Raw genomic sequence first — 15,459 nt, 5'->3', positions numbered from 1 at the left:
CCCTGCGGAGGCCGGGCGCACGTGGGCGCACGCGGCAGAGCGCAGGGAGACGCGGGCTCCTGGCCGGCGCGGGGGCGCGGGGGGCGCCGCCGGCGCTAGGCGCGGGACCCCGTTGGCTGCTCTGCCGCGCTTCCCGCCCCTCCCTCCCGCCCCTTCTCCCCTCCCTCCAGTGCCCGCGCTGGAGCCGGAGCCTGGGCGGCGGAGGCGCAGGCAGCGCTTGCTCGGCGCCGGCAGCAGCCACAGCAGCCTGGCGCGCGGCGGCGGCGGCGGCGGGCAGGCGCCGCAGGCTCGGCCAGGAACGGCGCGGACCGGGGAGCTGCGGCGGAGGCTCGCGCGGGCGCGCACGGCGGCCCCCCAGGCCCCGGAGAACGGCGGCCGGCGCACCGGCGGAGCGGGCGCCTCGTGCGCTGCAGAAATCAGGTAAGTCTCAGAGTCCCGGCCCCTTGCGCCGGCCCCGGGCACTACGGTGAGACACCTGCCCTGGCAAACTTTACGCACCGGCTTCAAGGCTCCTAGCCCTAAAGTTAGTTTGTTTGCGGGGATGTGCCCCCGACGAGTGGAGAATAAAAGATGCGTCTCGGAGCAGATTTGCTTTGGGGAGATAATTTTTTTCTTCTTGGGCGAGGATTGGTTTCCAGGATGGGAACACTTTGCATCTCCACCTCCAGCGTGGGGAAATGCGAGGTGGGTCCCACTGGCTAGCCCTTAGCTCAGCGGATTTGGCTAGTGAAGTTGGAAGAAAAAAAAAAAAAAGTTGTGAAATGCACGGGTACTTAAGATGAATCCTAGGTCCGCGGTGCAGGGGGTGGATGTGATACAGCTTTTTGCCACAAACCTCTCCCTCCTCTCCAGCTCTGGGGAAACTAGGGCGGAGGATTCTTCGATTAGCGACCAAGTTTTCCAAGCCTCATTTTCTTTCCACTTTTCAATCTGCAGTCTTGGACAGAATCTTCTGCCGCGTGTATTTGCCAGGTTTTGTCTGGAATGGGCTATAGTCCAGATTTCCTGAGCTCGGACCTGGTCTTGGCTGCTTTTCTCTTCTCTAAGGAGCCGTGCAAAGCTAACCAAGCGGCTAACAGACTACCAGGAACGGAAACCAGGAAGTGTCAACTGGGTACCCCGAGACACAGCACCATTTAGAAAATTTTTTGACTGATTGAAATGAATGAACAGTTTATGGGCTGTGCTTGTGCAAAGCCCCGCACGACCCTCCAATCCGCCTGTCCTTCCCTGTACTGCATTTACTTATTGATGTACAACAAGGAGATGTGCCCAGAGGAATGATTTAGTAACAAAATGGTACCGGCTACGGTGAAGAGAGTCAATTTCTGGTCCGAGCCAAAGAGAGGGGGACAGACAGCTCTGGGAAGGGGGTGGCCAGTTTGTTCACCTGAAATCATGATGTGAGGAAAACAGAGCTAGAGAAAGCAACGCAGAGAGGAGAGCAGGGAGGGGAGATGTGTGATGTTCAGGAGGGAGGTCAGAAACCCCAGCTCATATGGTGAGTAGGTAAATCCAGAAATAATTTAAAAATGATTAAGCAGGAATATATATAATATATTATATATATTAAGTAGGAGGACTCTACAAGCTGTGGTTTCTGTTTACCCCCACAGAGATGAATATCACACGAGCTGAAAAAGAATCTTGATCTGTAAATAGATTAAAAAACAAGAATTAATCAGAACAATGAGTCAGAGCTCTACAGTGTTTGAAAGGAATAATTGCCTTTGGAAGAGCTATTATGTCTCAATACTGAAGTCAAATGTGTTACTTTTGCTTTGCTAGTTGTGTTTACTAACAGTAACATGGCTTTGGCTGCAGTTACCTGACATCTGAGGTTGTGGTTTTAACCCTTGGTGGGCTGTGGTACCAGGGAGGAGGTTCTGTAGGTTAATATTCATATCCATTTGAGCAACATTTACAAAGTGCCTAATATGTGCCAGTCACTGATTGCAATGGGACAGGTTCTGGTAAATGTGGTTCATAGAAGATATCTGATAGGGTTCAGCCTTGCCAGTGGAAATATATTTGCTCAGAACTTAATGATCTTTGAGTGTTTGCTTCAAGTCAGTTGAGATTCAACATGTAGTTTGAGGACCCTCGAAATGATCACTATCCACCCGGGAGCTAGAGTGAATTGCTACACATTTTTGTTTTAGGTAAATGGTGAGGCTAAATGCATATGTGTGGCCCTCCTGTCTGAAGGTGGTATAACAGACACAGTGGCTAATTGATTTGTAGGGCAATAGATGCAGGCACTGGCTGCCTCAGACAATAACATTCACCTCCATGTTCTTCTCAATGTCTGGATATCAGTAATGTTAGCACAAAGACATGAAGGCATTAAGTCCATTCTCCAAGAGAACTCTCAACTTTTCAGCATCCTTCACAACCCACCCGGATAGCCTGATTATTCCTTAAAATGGCAGCAAAACATTTAATAGGACCAAAGTGCTGAGCAATTTCACTTGGAGCAAAGATTAGCCACGGACAGCAAGCTGTAGCCTTTCCATTGCTGATTTATGTTCAATTTTATCACTGTCACATTTCATATATGCCCAGTTATTACAAACTAATAGCCTCTTCGCTCTGCTAGCAAAATAAGCGTCCTTCTCTTTTATAAGTTCCTAACTCCTCACACATTCGGTACGCATCTTCTCTCTTTGTTTTTACTGCGTAATTTAAGTGTGAAACTTGAAGTTCTCATTAGCTCTTGAAATGTTTTGTGCCGAAATGGTATACAGATATAATTGCCCTTTTAAAGCTGCCAGTTCTGTATATCACTGTATTATGCACATGGCTGGTTCAGTGTTCTGTGTTTTTCTAGTCACCGGTTAGTAAGGTCTTAGCAGTAAAATAATGTTCACTCCCAGTATGGAGACAGTTAGATGGCAGAAGGATTAATTGATGCTGGCCATGTTTGCTTGCCATCTCTGATTCAATTACTGCCACCAGTTCACTTTCAAGCCTTTTGATCTTATGGAGTTTGTCTCTTTGAAGGTGAGTTTTTCAGAGGTGCTCCCATGGTTTTAAAATGTACTTACGAGTCACTTAATGCTGGTAGACTAGTTCTTATGCTTGATAACACTGCCTGAGATACTATCCTTTTTGCAAAGATATTTGGCAGTAATTAGAGCATTGGGCTGGCCACAGGATAGTTGAAGACAGAACATTTCTTTGAAATTAAGGTGTAACAGATCTCAGTCTCAGATCTAATTTGTGTAAAAATTTCAGGAACAAATCAACTATGCTAAGTGGTTTTTGGTTTGTAGCACCACTCCCCCATTTATCTGCTAAATATAGCAGAACATTTCTTTTGAAAATTTGCTGCAGGAGCAATCCTCCCCCTAGTCGAAACTTTGTATGCCAGGTTCCAATCCATGGTACATTTTTATTTCTCCCCTTTTATGTACATGTTATAAACAAGAAATAAGGGTTTGTAATAGAAGTGCTGGCAGAACTTTATGGCATCTCAAACAGCTCTGCTACTTGGAATGTAAATATTTGTAGAATCTTTACTGTGCAAGAGGCTGCCTTGCAAAAAGTGAGAAAAAATGACTCTTTTATTAAGTAGGATCAAATAATTCAGGAAGTATGCATATTCCTTATTGCAGACATATTGGCATTCTGAGTAATAGATTATATATGTTATAGCAATTCCATAGCCCTCTCTTAGGTGCCTTTATAACTCAGATTGTAAATTTTCTGTGTTCTAAAACAGGAGAACAAATTTGTCCCATTTGTTTTTCTAACTTGCTTGACTTTGATTGCCTTTCAAATGTTCGGGGATGAAATCTGTAATTCAAAAACCACTTTGATTATATTGCTGATAAATGAGGCTGTCGGTATGCTATCTTTGGGAAAAAAGAGTGCTTGGGACCATTACAATACTTTAAATACTCTTATTCTAGGGAATTAGTCCAACTCAGATCTTGTGCGCCCTTTCGATTGTGATATTTCTCAGATTTGTCCACTTCTGTCCATCTCCACTCACATGATTCTATTTTATTCCAAATCACTATCTCCTCCCAAGGGAAAACTGCACTGGTTTCTCTGTCTCCTCTCTTGCTTCCTCCCCCAAATCATTATCTGCACGCTAGTCAGGGCAGTATTTTTTTTCTTAAATGTAAGTTAAATTAATACTCCTCTCCTCAAAGCACTTAAATGATTCTATATGGCATTCAGAACTATTGAATATCTACAAAGCCATGTAGGATTTAAACACTACCCCTGTGTCCAACATCATCTCATGCCATGCTTTGGGGAGAAAGAACTTCATAGGCTTCTCTCCATTGTCTGCAGTTTTGTTGACCTCCTTCCTATCTTAGGGTTTATTTTATCCCTTTGCCTGGTAGCCTATTCTGCCCTTTACCCCCAAACACACACACACACACACACACACACACACACACACACACACACATGCACACACGCACACCCCACATAGAGTTTGACAGCTGATCACACCTTTGGTCACAATATAAATATTTATTGAAACAGTGCTCTCTAATCCCTCTGCTTGTCTCTTTTTGTTCATATCGCCCAAAGCACTTATCATAACTTGAAACTATCTCCTCATCTGATTCCTTGTTTACTATTCTGTAACCATCTTACGAACAGTCACCACATCTGTTTTACTTACTATTGCAAAAGCAGCTTCTATCACAGGACCTGGCTCACAATGGAGTTTGATAAACCCATGGGAACTATGCTTTTGAGGGTGCTGAGTTTATAACATGCGGCTGGAGCACCCCTGTGACCAGAGATCCTGTCTGTCATGTTCATATTCAGCAGAGGTCTGCAGCTGACTTTTACAGAGTGTTCTGTCACCTTGCTCTAAGATCTCTTAGAACTTTTGGATATCTGCTACTTGAAAGCCATTGTGTCAGAATGGGAATCATCATTTTTCCTCCCAAGCTGGTTGTAGCATAAGGTGATACCTTCTTTCATCTTTTCTCATTGTGGTCCTCAAGGCACATGGCACCAAGTGGTCTTCGGTACTGTCCTCTTTTGTCCCTGCAACCAGTCAACTGATTAAAAATACAAGAACATTCATTAGTGTGATTATCTACCAGCCGGGTTCCAAGCCCTTTACTGCCTTTGCAGTTCGTACCTAAAGTTCTTACTAAATGCAGCAGATCAAGAAACCACCTTGCACCCCTCTCCAGTCTTTCTGACACATGCTGCTGTATTATTCCATGAACCAGAAACCTTGTATCATTGGACACCCACAGCCTACAGAGAAAATGCCACTGATGGAGCCGGTCTGCATGAGACTTCTCTTTTCTCACCCATCCTTGAACTTCCAACTTAACAGAGCTTTTTAAAACTTTCTTGAAAACTCAGGATGTTGCTTTTGGCTTCAAGATTCCTGTACCCTTGGCTCTAACTCCAAGCCCCTCATTCACATCTCAACTCATGTCCACCCTTAATTCACTGTTACTTTTGCCAGGAATGCTCTTTAATTCTAATCCTACTTTTTCTGGGAAGCCTTTAGTGTCCTCCAGATTAGGTTTGGAGGTGTGGCTTCCACTCTCACCTATGTTTTAAAATTTTCTTCTTTAGAGGGATAATGGATTGGAATTCAATTGATACTGTGCAATTGTTTAATATCTGTCTTTCCTGATAGTCTGTGCATGGAGCGGCACGGCATATTAGGGTTTTGGTGACTATTTGCACAATCAAAAAAGATGAGCTGATCTCTTTTATTCACGTGCAGTTATACTGTAGTTATTTATGTTATGGCTTCTTTTTATTGGACTTAAAATTTTTAGTGTATAATTTAAAGATTTTATTGTATTTTGCACAGTTTTGGGGTGGCAAACTATTAATTGACAACAGATGAATATCTTGATATGGTCTGAACTTAGAAAAATTCTGTGACAAACATATGCCCTAAGGGGGCATAAGCTTTGGTTGTCGGTACTGATGGCTGGTCCTTGATGCAAGGGTCTTAGTTTAGTGCAATGGGAGTAATTTTGGAATTCTCAAGATCCATTATTTATTAGAGTAAAACAATGAATATGAAAGAAATAACTAAATGCTTCACAACAAATCAAAAGTACATCTTCCTAAAGTATCAAGAGCTACATAGTTATAAATGGGGGAAGACAGGCTTGTGGGCATTTAACAGTCTTACCAATTGTCCTTCAATAGAAAGCCCCCTTGGGGCACCTGGGTGTCCCAGTCCATTAAGCATCCGACTCTTGATCTCAGCTGAGGTCTTGATCTCAGGATCATGAGTTCAAGCCCCGCAGTGGGGTCTGCACTGGGTGTGAAACCTACTTAAAAAAAACACACACAGAAAGCCCCCTTATCCTTATAGAGATATTCCATATCTCTCTCACTGCTTCCCAACTAAGTGATCTTTCTAGAAACATTAACTGTTCTGTTGAAATAACGGGCATTCCTTGATCCTTTACAGGATTTTCTGAGTTATTTGTCGGTGATGAGACCTGGTGACTAATATTTTTAAACTTTTTATTTTAAAGCAACTACACTCATAGGGAGTTTCAAAAAATAGTACAGAGAGGTCTGTCTGTCCTTCACCCAGCTTCCTCCCACAATGGTATTGTGTTTTGGCTATAGTATAAAATCAAAACCAGGGAATTGACATTTGTGTGCTACTGTTAACAAGACAACAGACCTTATGTAGTTATCAGCATCTTTTAAGCCCGACTACATGAGTGTGTGTAGCTCTGTGCACTTGTACCCCATGTATGCAATTGTGTAGCTAGGCTTTGAATTTAAAGAACAAACACCCTGATAGCTGCAGTTCCCGTGTTAAACACACTCTGATATAATATTTTTGCAAGTGGCTTCTAGGTTTCAAGTAGTCCACTTGGATGGACCTTTTCCCATGCAAATGTTTGTCCTGTTGCTCTTAAATATCATGAACTCATTCACCTTGGAGTTGCCTGTATGTAAAAGTTGCCATGGAAACAGAAGTCTTGGCATTTTATAAAGCAGGATGTGACATTTGGGTGGTTCTCTGTGGTCATCAGCTTGGGAATCTGTGTTTACTTGCCATATGAGTTTTAAAAAGTTCTGCAGGTAAGTGTGTGTGTTTGTCAGTGTAATCAGATTTGGACAGGATTTTTATGCCACCAGGGCCACTATCTTACTGAATATTTCCTTACACTTTCTAACACGAACAGACTCCTGGTCCATTTTTGTTCTTACATAGAAATAGTCACTCTTTAAAATAACTTAACATATTGCAGAAGATGGTAATGACCCTTTTCAGGCAATTAAAATCAACCCGAACAATATAGCTAGTGATCTAATCTGATGGCTGCTACTCACTTGGGCTGGCCGCTTCTGTGAATGTAAAGCAGCAGAAAGTTGCTGATTACCAATCGTTACCAATTGCAGTGAGTATTCTGAAGGCTCTGGAATACAGATAAGGCCCATTTATACCAAAGTCCGGCATTTGCTACAGCAGACAGCACTGCTGTTACCACTGCCCATTCCCTTTGCCTACAAAAGTGTTTACGTTTATATATGCTAGGCAATTTGTCGTATTCTTCAACTATTCTTAGTGAAACTTTTTTGTGTTGCTAAGAAAAACCATCCAAAACCTGTGTATGTCAGCTGGATAATTTTGAAGTTTGAATCTTGCAGGCCAAAGGTTTTCTCTCTTTCTCACTTTCTCCTACCATTAGAAAAAATGTTCTAATGTGCAATGGAAAGATATACATGTTTATGCTTAGTACTAATTTACTGGATTATTTCACCAGTATTAAACAAAGATCACCCCTATGGAGTTGATTCTGTAGCACTTAGTGGCAATATTAGTTTTTAAAAAGAACAAAAGAATGTCTATAAATATATATATATGTATATGTGTATATATATATATATATGTATTTGGAAGGGTTTTATTTGAAACAAGCCACATATTCTGTGAAGATGCTTGTAAGTGGAAGGCATATTTCCATATAATGGGAAATTCTGGAATATAGATGTTTCTCTTTTTAGTCAAATATTGCCATGATTGTCTGCTGCTATAAATGGTTTTGCATTATGACTTGCTTGGAAATATCTTCTGTAGTTTTTCTAGAAATTAGTCACAGGGTTTTCCTCCTGAATCATTATTTTTATTCTTCCATTTTATTATTAATAATCTGATTATGTCTTATTATTCCTGTTCCCGCCCCATTTTGACCACACATATATAGACATAGACACACACACCACCAAAGTCATAGACTGGAATAAGGAATAGAATTAATACCAAATTATAAAATTCAGAAGGTAAGAAATACAAATGTTTTGTAAGCATTAACCAGAAGAGAATAAAATCAAATGAAGGGGAGGAATTTTAGATTGTATATCAGATTAATATACCATGTTATGTAAAGTTAGCCCATTTCTTCCTCCTCCTCTTTCTCAGATGAGTTCTTAGTTTCCTTCCTTTCTCTCAGGTTCTATTTTTGAATTGACTCTTCAGTACTGACCCCTAGTGGGTAAATGTTTTCAACTGTCTAATTGAAAAGATTACATCTGTTTGGAGGGTTCTTTACAGGGGCAAGGAAGGTGGCTATAAACGTGATCAAACTCGGTCTTCAGAGAAAAATATTGGTAGAAAAAGAAACAGCGCACATCAGTCCCTTGGGAGACTGTTTGCAAAGCTGGCTGCAACCACACCTTTCTTGGCACTTTGCGTACTTGCTCCTGTCTTCAAGCAAATAAATCAGTTTCCCTTCCCCTTGAATCTGGGCTGACCTTTTGAATTTGAGCAATAAAAAAAATGTAGCCAAAGTGGTGTTATTGGGAATTTTGAGCCTAAGCCTTAGGGTGATGGGGGCTTATGTTCTTGTTCTCTTACTGCCTTGAAACCTCCACGTAAAGATGTCCGGGTTTGCCTTTTAGAGATTGAGAGGCCACCTAAAGACAGAGCCTACAGCCAATATTAGCTAATGGCCAGAATTGGTAGTCAGTCACACAAGACCATCAGTCCCAGTTAAGCCATTGGATGATTGACTTACATGAATGACATCAGGCAAAATTAGCAAACAAACCACAAAGCTGAACTCAGGTCAAATTCAGAATCATCAGCAAATAAGTTATATTTAGGTTATTAAGTATTAGGGTAGTTTATGCAGCAGCAACACACATAAATACATGTTCATAATTGTAAAAAGCACGTTTAAAAAATGTAAGTAAAGGGGCTTCTAGGTGGCTTATTTAGTGAAGCTTGTACAGACCCTTGACTTTGGCTCAGGTCATGCTCTCAAGGTTGTGAGATCAAGCCCTGTCTTGGGCTTCATGCTGAGCACTGAGCCTGCTTAAGATTCTCTCTCTCACTCTCTCTCTGCCCCACTTGCACATGTGCATATATGACACTTTTTCTCTATCAAAAAATGTAAGTACATATTTTTAAAATGTGAAGTCTAATTTCTTTTTGTTGTTTTATAAGTGTATCCATCAACTTTTCTTTGGTAAGAAATAATCCAAAAATTTCTTAGGCTTCGGAGGACAGATATTATTCACCTGCCTGAAAAGCTGTGGGTCAGAGTTGGGTCAGCATGGTTCTCTTCCATGCTGTGGATTGACTGTGTCCCTGCTCCATGTGGCTTTTCATTTTGGGCTCCGGGCAGAAGTACAGCCACACAGTGTATAGCATGGCATTCCATCCAGGTCTACCAGCGTAGGGCTTCAGACACCTACCCATGTCTGCTTGGTAGATAGGCTGCTAATAGCTCACAGGTTCATCCCTCACTGGGGAACTTCCCTTTGCAGAGGGAACTGTCTCAGGCAAGGTTATGCTTCCTCTTAGGTGGTGTCCATGCCAATGAGAGGCCGCTGCCTGGGTACAAAAACCTGATCCCTTTGCTTTAATTTAGGACAATTCTGAAGCCTATACCAGCTCCAGAAAGCCCCTGAGGATCAACAGAGGCCTCATGTACAGTACTTTAAATTTCAGGATCCTCCTTTGCCTCATCATGCTTTTTTTTTATACTTTTCTTTCGAGAGCATTCTTCAGTAGACCCTTCTCATCTCAGATTTTGTTTCTGGGGAAGCCAGATTAAGAAAGGCCCTTATCTGGTACACATTCTCACAGCAGAAGGCAGAAACCCAAGAGGCTTACTTGAACTGTGAAGTTGCTTTTAAAACTTTGCCTAGGACTGGTCATATGTCAGGTTTTTTGGGTTTTTTTTCCCACACTTTTTTTTGGCCAGCAGTCATAGTAGAGCTGATAAAGGAGAAAGAGGATAAGTGCATTTACAAATAATAATGTAATCCACCATAATCTACCTCTCTTAGTCTTCTACACACAAAATACACTTTCAGTCTCATGTACACTAGTTATACTCAACCCTTCCACAAGAACTGTACCCCCAAATCTTATCTAATTATGAAATAAAGCTGAAAACCTAAGATTTATTTTAGTCACCACACTTCTGGCACAAGTGCAAAACGTTGAACCAAACTATTCCCAGCACATTAGAGCTTCTGCTGAGTCCAATCACAGGTTGATATACTATTGACAAACTACATGCCCAAGGTGAGGGGCAGAAACATATTTCGCGTATAGATCTAGGGGTGAGGAAGGAATATTTGTGAATCAGAATGAAGTTCACTTATACGAATTAGCTATTAAGTGCAATAATCCTCTACAGAAACTAACCAGAAAACTTCGGTAACCTAAGAGAAATTTATATAGCTCTCACTTTTGTGAGAGACTGGGGTAGCTCTCCTGAACTCAGTTGGTCTTGCTTATGTTTTTATGGGTCAGCTAGGAGTTGGCAGAGCTTGGCTTGGGCAAGCTGGGTTTCTCTGCTCAGGCTTCACATCTGAATGGCTCAGATAATTCAGCATCTTATTCTGAGGCACAGGCTGAAGGAGAAATCCTTTGGTAGAAACTATTCTCATTCCAATTGCATAGGTGCAAAAGGACAGATGGAATCATAAGAGATCTTGGTCACTCATGGATTATTATCACTTATGCTATCTTCTGTTGGCCATAATGAGAATCATGGCCAAACTCAAAGCCAAGGGTACGGAACTGTCCTCTGTCCATTTAATGGCAGCTATTGCAAAGTCACATGGTCAAGGGCATAGATACAGGAAAGGTGAAGAGTTGACGCCAATAATGCAAACTGCTATAGCACCAAACCTCATCTCCTATCCATTAAGCGTTGTAAATGCCCTCTAGATTTTAGTTGCATTTCAAATTAAAAAACGGGAAATGTAAAATGTCATTTTATTGCTTATGAATGAATTATAACTCTCTAATTGCTGCCTAAGTGAAGGAGTCCTGTGTGAAGCTCAGTAATACTCAGAGGTGGAAAAGACAATGAAAGTTCTCAGAGCATGTACAGCCCAATCAGAAGAACCCATATGTACTTGGAAATCTAATGAATACTATTAGGAAGTTTTGCCCAGTGGTTTGTGTATGCTTCTCAATCCAGGCAAACTCTGTCTGCCACTTAATGGTTTGTGACCTTAGGCACATTAATTGATTCTCCTAAGCCTCAGTTTCTTCATCTGTAAAGTTGGAATATCGGTCCTACAGTATAGATTTGTTGTAATAAATATGCGAGGTAAGGTGAGGCCCTTAAGACAACCCATAGTTCTCCTACTTGTTGCTTGTAGCACTTTTACTGTTGATGTCTGTATTATTCATTACATACATTTTATATATATTCATAGAATAGTGGAGGTATGGTGTATGAAGAGAACTGAGAAGAATGAGAGGTAACTGGTAGAACTATCAAGAATGATTAGGGAAGGCTTTATATTAATCTAGGACTGAGCTGCATCCTCAAGGGTCAAAAGTAAAAGCAAAGTCTGTCTGCTTGATAAACATTGGACTGACGAGTTTTGGAACCAGTGAGTCATGTCCATGCTTGTTGTAGTTGAGAGTTGTACCTGGTGAGTTGTAAGTCGTGATATGGAAAACCATGATTTGGGCTGAGTGCAGGATACTCTTAGGGCATAGAGGCAGATCTGAGGCCATGCCCTGTTATAAATCTAAAGCTATAGGAGACTGGGGAGACTGGGAATAGATAAAAATCTCTGTAAAGAGCTTTTTTTTTTGTCCAAAAATTTTTAGAAAGCATAGCATCTTAAAACACGTTTTGCCAATGAGGCCAAAAAGATTCATAGAATGCCTCAGGTCAAGTACAGGTTAGTGACCTAACCAGAAGTGGAATCCATATTTCCCATGTCTGCAAGTAGTACATTTTTCACTCTGGAACAGCCTCCACTTACAAGAAAAGTTTATGTAACTGGAAATGGGAACTATTGCCTTATCCTCCATAATGATTGTGAGTGAACTTTTTTACTCATCTCAGACCCCAGGTGGACTCACTTTTCTGTCTCTATGTAGGCTCTCATCTCTAGGACTGAGATTGAGTTCACTTTTCAGGATCTTTTTCTGCTTCCCTATTAGCTTAACTCTCCCTCTTCCCCTATTTCCAAAGCAGGCCCTCATCAGCTCTTTTTATGCCATGGAGCCTTTGGTTGTCTCATTTTCCTTTTCCCTCATATGAAATCATTTATTTTTTTCCCTCTTTTCCTCCTTAATATAAAGAGAGGAACACAGAAACTGACAAAAACTATCCATCATAGGTGATTTCCTTACCACTGCTCCACATTAATACCTGGAGTCCTCTTAATGATTACCTTTACTTCTGTCAAAATCATACCCATCTTTTTTCAAGTTCAACTTAACCTTCCTCGTCTCTCATTAGCTCTAGTTAGCTTTATCCAAAGATGTAAATTTGCTTTATTGCTGTTCAGAAACTGTTGAGAATCATTCATTCATCCTTTCCTGGAGAAGGGTGTTTCTTTCCCATGCCATTGATGATGACATCATCATCAAGGCTTGATCGTTATCAAGCTTTGGCCAATGAAATGTGAACACTTCATGTTTAGTCACTTCCTACAAGGGCTTTCAGAGCCAGTACATAGTTCCTGGTGTTCTCATCTGTTTCTGAGGCCCTGAAAACCCATGTTGAAACGGAGTTTCCTGGAGTCTGGACCTGAGTGGCTGCCATGAAGAGAACCCTGTGTTGACCAGCAGTTGACATCAGACATGAGCACAAGATACACTTCATTGTCACCAGCCATGGAGTTTTCACATTGTTGGTTACTGCCGCATAACCTGGGCTATGCTGATGAGTAAACCACTCCTACCTGGATCTCTCAGAGCCTTTCAGCCGCAACACTTATAGAACTGATTTCATGATGAGGCGCCTGGGTGGCTCAGTCGGTTAAGCATCCGACTTCGGCTCAGGTCACGATCTCGCGGTCTGTGAGTTCGAGCCCTGCGTCGGGCTCTGTGCTGACCCCTCGGAGCCTGGAGCCTGTTTCAGATTCTGTGTCTCCCTCTCTCTCTGACCCTCCCCCGTTTGTGCTCTGTCTCTCTCTGTCTCAAAAATAAATAAACGTTAAAAAAATTGTTTTACTAAAAGAGCTGATTTCATGAACATCCTTGCCAGCGTTTTGTTGGCACCAGTGTTCTCTACCTTCTCCCACCACCAGAAAACAATATCAGCATCACACCAATTGCTCAAACTGTAAACTTGGGATGTATTTTTGATCTCTTTGCAGCCCATATTGAATACCATGCAATTCTTGTCTTTACTACTTCCGAAATCTGCACTGACATTGCTCAGTTCTCTCTACCTTTAGTTCCAGTATCTTCACTTAAACCACTATCATCATTCTCCTTAATTAATAAAAAAGCATCCAGTCTGGTTTCCTGCATTTGCTATCCATTCATGATTATTTTGAACCTATTTCCATTCTGCAGCCAGTGTATGATATGAAATGTAATATGAAACCCTCTTTCAGACCTTAAAGAATTTCAGTTGGTTTTAGGGTAAAGTTCAGATTATTTGACAGGGCTTACAGGGCCTCAATGATTTTACCTCTGTTGCCCTCCTGGCCTTGTCATAGGGAACTCCAAGCTCTGTTCTCTGATTCTAGCAGTGAGGGATCTCTTCAGTTTCTTGGGTGAGTCTTTGCATGTGGTGTGACCTCTGAGTACACCTCCCCATAACCCCCATTCCTTCTACCCCACCACACACACGCATTCATACATATGCACTCACCCAGCAGCCTTTGCCTGGCTGACTCCTGCTCGTCTTACAAGTCGCAAAGTAAGTGACACTTCCTGAACAGATGACAGTTTCTGCTTTACTTTCCGTATCTGTCATCATCCTTATTACTGTATGTTTTCCAGATTGGGTAGTTTGAGGGCAGGAAACCTACCTTTCTTGACTACCTCTGTACCCCAGTGTCTGGCAGCAAGTAGGCTCTCAAAGATATTGAACCAATTAGATAAAGACCACAAATAGCCTTCAAACCACTCATGATCTTTCCCTGTTTGAATTCTTGTAACTCTTTGTATAGCTTAGATTTTTCAGTACCATTTAATGTGGATTAATTATGTGCTAAGTGCTATGCTAACCATTCCATTTAATGCTTACAACAAATGAGCAATTCAGCCACTTTTCTTATGATATGCATCATGTTGCCTCAACATAGTTATTTCTAGATTTTTTTTTAAAATCTCCACACCTAGAATTTAACCCTTTGTTACGATAGCAGTTATACTCTATTATAATTGTCTTTTATTTTCCTGGAGACCCCTCTCAATTGTGAAATTTCTCTAAGTGTTGCCACCTGTGCCTGGCACATTACCTGCGTCTTTGTAAGCATTTCCTACATATTTAATGAATGAATAATCATACTTAAGCTCCCATTAAACACTTGGTATTAGTAGTATTAATTTTATCTATGTGCCTTACACTTAGGAAATGCCTCAGGAAGTATTTGTGGATTGATTCATTTGTAGAATTAATATGAGTTGCTTGCTATACGAAGAAAGGAGTACAACCCTGGGAATCACACTGTACTGAATTCAATTATAAATCTGTTGGTTATTTATTGCTGGGTAACACCACTCCAAAATTTAGTTGTTTAAAACAGTCTTTGTTTATAGTTCTGTTTGAGTGCGTTGGAAATTCTAACAGGGCATTTCAGAAACAGCACATCTTTTCTTGGAGCCATGTGGTGTTGGCTGGGGTGGCTTGCCTAGGCCTGGAGGATCCAAGATGCTTTCACTTACAAGTCTGCTGCCTCTTTGGGGTACCTGGAAATAGTAGGACCAGGATGGGTTGCCCTGTCTTATGTCCTAATCATTTCAGTAACCCGGACTTGCTTTTCTTTCATATTTCAAAAGAGTGAAAGTGGAGGCTGTAAGGCCCTCTTAGGTCTACGCCTGAGACTGGCAGAACATTACCTCTACTACATTCTGTTGGGTAAAGCATGTCACAAAGCCACTCCAGAAACAAGAGAAGGGGAAACAGGCTTTACCTAATGATGGGGAGAGGCAGCATGGACCTCATTAAGAGGAATTGTTGGCTCCCATCCTTACAGACACCTCCCACTTCAAGGAAACTACCTATGCATGTTCTAAAATTTCTTCTGGAAGTTTCC

General features: G+C 41.6%; 1 protein-coding gene across 3 annotated transcripts in view; it reads left to right on the top strand.

Moving 5' to 3' along the window:
• The first annotated feature begins 320 nt into the window (after positions 1 to 320).
• The window catches only part of CNTN3 (contactin 3), a 348,839-nt gene continuing 333,700 nt past the window's right edge, over positions 321 to 15,459 (top strand). For all 3 annotated transcript variants that reach the window (XM_045493570.1, XM_045493569.1, XM_045493568.1), the window contains exon 1: positions 321 to 420. The gene's annotated coding sequence lies outside the window, so the exon portion shown is untranslated. The remainder of the gene's footprint in view (positions 421 to 15,459) is intronic.

Source organism: Leopardus geoffroyi, chromosome A2 (assembly GCF_018350155.1).
Source record: "Leopardus geoffroyi isolate Oge1 chromosome A2, O.geoffroyi_Oge1_pat1.0, whole genome shotgun sequence".
NCBI lineage: Eukaryota > Metazoa > Chordata > Mammalia > Carnivora > Felidae > Leopardus > Leopardus geoffroyi.
Note: the sequence above shows the minus strand (reverse complement) of the source record. Positions and strands in the feature narration are given on the sequence as shown.